Source organism: Octopus bimaculoides, chromosome 1 (assembly GCF_001194135.2).
Source record: "Octopus bimaculoides isolate UCB-OBI-ISO-001 chromosome 1, ASM119413v2, whole genome shotgun sequence".
Lineage (NCBI taxonomy): Eukaryota > Metazoa > Mollusca > Cephalopoda > Octopoda > Octopodidae > Octopus > Octopus bimaculoides.
In genome coordinates this window covers 183,246,458-183,251,437 of record NC_068981.1, presented here as the reverse complement: position 1 = coordinate 183,251,437, position 4,980 = coordinate 183,246,458, and positions in this window count along the sequence as shown.

Genomic DNA, 4,980 nt, shown 5'->3' with positions numbered 1-4,980 from the left:
GGAGTAAAACGCATATGTTAACTGAATACTTTTATTTCCAACATATGTTTCGAAGATTACAAATTATACCTTCCATAGGAATAGGTGATGTTGATAAGAATGTAATCTTCTCTTCAGGGAAATGCATAGGAACCAGCTTAAACGTAAGACATTTTAACCGAATATGAGAACTGTAGTTGGAGAAGGTTGTTACGTAATTTATTTGTCGGTTAAAATTCTTACGTTTAAGCTGGTTCCCATGCATTTCCCTGAAGAGAAGATTACATTCTTATCAACATCACCTATTCCTATGGAAGGTATAATTTGTAATCTTCGAAACATATGTTGGAAATAAAAGTATTCAGTTAACATATGCCTTTTTCCTCCATTTACTAAATTTATATATATATATATATATATATATATGCATGCATGCATGTATGTATGTATGTATGCATATATGCATGTATTTTTAATTTGTCTGGGTGTTTCACTGTATATACTCCCTAATACACTTGCCAGTATGTTTCCTTGTGTGGGGCTTAGGTGAACCCTTATCGAGCAGACCTGTAATCAAAGCCACTCCAGCCGTGACCAGTCCATAGAGGAGTACGTCTACAACTACAATACCCAATGTGTCCTTTTCTACTTATCTGAGGATCATTTGACTACTATTTCTCGCAAATTAAGTGACTTCAAACGACTCCCTGATGACATCAAAACAAAATGCAGTCTGATATATATAACACTAGAAAACAATATGAGGTGGCCATGGCTGGAATACATTTGATTATCATACTTAATTAATCAGGGCCCACCTTGTGTTAAGCAACAACAAACTTAAGTACACCTAAGATTACGGTGACATGCGTTGGCTGTGTACTGTGCTATTTATTTATGTATTTATTGTAATGTTCAAATTATTTCCTGTTATCATAATTTGTAATAAACCATTATTATAACTTTCAATATCGTTCGATGTCTTTCTTTGCTAATTCATAAAATATTTCTGCATGAGCGTTTGCGGATACATTGGTAAAAGAAATATAACGAAAACTAAGATACTATTAACAAACTTTTTAGATTAACATGTCCAAAGAAAATTGATGGTAAATTGCGAGACAAACCGGAAGTGACGACTGCGAAATTCCATAATTTCATTATATTTATATATTATGAAAACGATGCATAGAACGTACGCATATAGTCCGCCACATATATACTCATACAGATACCCGAATGGTCACCTTAGATTTCTTCTTGGTGTGCATCACCAGCTTTTCGAACGTCTGTGTATCGATGCTCTCAACGTTGAATCAACAAAATTTAAAGAATCGTTCACAACTTCTCAATTACGCATGTCTCCTAAACGAACAAACTCACCTATCGTATATCAAATACGTCCTTGGTAATATCTCTACTGCATTATAATGAGTTAGCGTGTTTTGCATGTACGATCAAGGATCTTTACCAGGCAGCATTTCTCTGCACCTCTTTATACTGCATCAAACAGCCAAATCCCTTCATTCCACATACCCTGGTAATATTTTCAATGCCTGTATTTATGAACGCTATTTACATTCGCCTTTTTACGATACTAAACTGCATATTAACCCCTTTTAGATCTACTCATAGTAAACCTCGATATTTTTTCTCAACTTATATTCATTTAATTTATATTTTCTCTTCATTAGAAACATAAAAGCTATTTTGTTGTGTATCTTCCGATCATTCTGAGGCTGCCGGAAAGTGTCAATTCGATTCTTCTCGAGTTTATTTTCATAATTTTATTCTGCTAGCAAATTCACTCATCGTTGCCCTACGGAGGCGAAGTGTACAAGTCTAGGGCGAAACGCTTGTATCGCAATATTGGAAACACCTCTGAAGATACAAAAGACTTTCCAACATTGCGATAGCTTTAGTCAGCAACAGGAAAAGAGCTTGCAATGTCTCTAAGTAGCTCCTACAGTTTTTAAGTTTTTAAATGGCTAAAGCTTCTCTGATCTTCATTTCAGTTATAAGACGATGACAACATATCATTTAGCAGTTGCGTCCTAGTTTTTGGTTGCGACACAGCATCAGAGAACAAGACCACATTATAACCCTTGACCATTCAGCTTAGAGGAAAGTTTCCTGCAACACAACCCGAATAACAATATCATCAGCTACAAGCAGCGACTATAGAAATTATGCTTTCTTTATTAGTCGCTTGGAGTTCACAAAAATATTGGAAACTGCACATGAGGATACGATGTGGATGATATGAAGGAATTTGTAAACAGAAAAACAACGGGAACGATAAATTCAAGTAATGACGAATGTCCTAGAAGAGGTAGACGAGGGTTCTTTTACCTTTTGCTTGTTTCAGTCATTAGACTGCCGCCATGCTGGGGCACAACCTTGAAGAATTGATGCCAATCATGAACATACCCCCTAGAACTCGTGTCGTTCGAAGAACGCGTTCATAAGTGACCTTAGGTTCTGACACTGAGCTCGAAAAGTCATTAATTCAGGACCAACTTCCTCAAGAACCTGTAGCAAATCAAACCAGGGATATTCCCGAAACTGACACTCAGGATCAACTACCAAACCTATCTCAAAGAAATAGAAATACAGGACAGAAATGGACTAAGGAGGAATATATCGAAGTCATGCATGCTTATTATTATTCAACACTAAACCCAGAAACATCAACCACACAAAACGAGACATACAATATCTGGAGGTGCAAAAACCCGCATAGCAAGCTGTACATGGACAGTAATAAACTAGGAGCTGTGAGACATGAAATCCTAAAAAATAAAAGACTAACTGGTAACGAAACTGACAAAATAGTCAGATCAATCAAAAGTCAGCTCAGTATAACACACACTCACTTATACCCGCAGGCAAAAAGACTCTGAAATCACTAACCCAAGCCAGCAAACTACGTACACAGAACTGTTAGATGGAAGGCAGCGAGTTGGCAGAAACGTTACCCCGCCGGGCGAAATGCTTAGCGGTATTTCGTCTGCCGCTACGTTCTGAGTTCAAATTCCGCCGAGGTCGACTTTGCCTTTCATCCTCTCGGGGTCGATAAATTAAGTACCAGTTACGCACTGGGGTCGATGCAATCGACTTAATCCCTTTGTCTGTCCTTGTTTGTCCCCTCTATGTTTAGCCCCTTGTGGGCAATAAAGAAATAAGAACTGTTAGATGGAATACTAGAACAATATCTAATACAACTACATCAACCTTTCCACGAAAAGCCTGATGACAATGAAATTCTCAGCGTTTATGGACCAACTCTCGACTCTGATGAAGTGATAAAGGGGACCTTCTATGATTCTCTGCATACTGCGTTTCGGAACATCTCCAGATCGGACAAGATCGTACTCATGGGTGACTTCAACTCCCGTGTTGGGTGTGACAATACCACCCAGTAAGGAATCCTCGGTCCTCACGGCACAGGGAAGATGAACGCTAATAGACAGAGATTACTCACCTTCTGCTTCGAGTATGACCTGTGCATCACTAACGCCCTCTTTCAACAGCGGGACATTTGGAAGACGTCATGAATGCAACCGCGTTCCAAAATTGGCATCTCCTAGATTATATCATTGTCAGTCGTTAAGACATGGGCGATGCCCTCCATACTCGCGCAATGTGTGGAGCAGATTGTTGGATGAACCATAACCTTATCCGCCCTAAGCTTAGAATCAACGTTCGACCCCTAGCCGAAAGTCTACAGCATCAAAACGACTGATCACCACGAAATTGTATGATCCTGAGAATCGTGGCCTCTTTCAAGATCATCTTGCCATCAAATTGGATACTCTCCCGCACCCTGATCCTACCTCGGTAAATCAAGAGGAGCTAGTTGATATATGGGACAAACATATCTCCCTGATATCCTCGGTCGCCACCGAACAACTAGGACACACTAGACGTCGCAATCCTGACTGGTTTGATGAATCTGCTGATGAGATCCTCCCTCATCTCAGAAGCAAAAACCGGGCTCATGATGCCTACCTCTCGAGCAGGTTCAACGCACATCTCCAGAATTGGAAAGATCTTCGCTTGGAATGCCAGAGCAGACTTAGGCAGATTCAGAACACTTGGTGGAAGAACACAGCTGTAGAAATTCAACGTTTTGCAGATAAGATCCACGTGTTCTACACTGCAACCAAATCCATGTACGGTCCGTCCTCCAATCATATCAATCTGATACGATCTTCAGACGGCAACACTCTCTACAAGGAAAAGACTCAGATCCGTGACAGATGGGCAGAACACTTCAACTCCTTGCTGAACAAGATAAATCCTACAGACACTACACTGATTGATGAGCTCCCTCATCCCCTCCTCTCCCTCCTCTCCCTCCTCTGCCTGAGCTGGATACGGAATGCTCCCTCTAGAAATCCGTACAGCTCTCTCCTACTTAAGAAACAAGAAATCATCTGGATCAGATGGTGTGTCGGGGGAGATCTATAAATATGGTGGTCTTGCTCTTGTCCAGCGTCTTCATCAGATTATCCTCTACTGTTGGAAAAGTGTCTTGATCCCTCAACGCTAGAAACACGCAGACATAATAACCATCTTCAAGAAGAAGGGAGATCGCTCAGACTGCAACAACAGCAGAGGTATTTCAATCCTGGATGTTGCAGGAAAGGTCTTAGCACATGCCCTGCTCTCTCGACTTCTTGGCCACTTCGTTGAAGGAATCCTTCCAGAGTCTCAATGCGGTTTTAGAGCTAACCGTAGTACTATCGACATCGTCTTCGTCTCCCGCCTCCTGTTAGAGAAGTGCCGAGAACAACAACGTGATGCCTCGCTTGCCTTTATTGACCTAACTAAGGCTTTTGATACTATTAGCCGCCCACTACTATTGAATGTCCTGCAGAGGTATGGATACCCTCCTAAGCTTCTTACCATGCTACGCCAGTTACATGACGGCATGCAAGCACGTGTGACATTGGGGGGTCATCAGTCTGACTACTTCAACGTTCAAGTCGGTGTTAA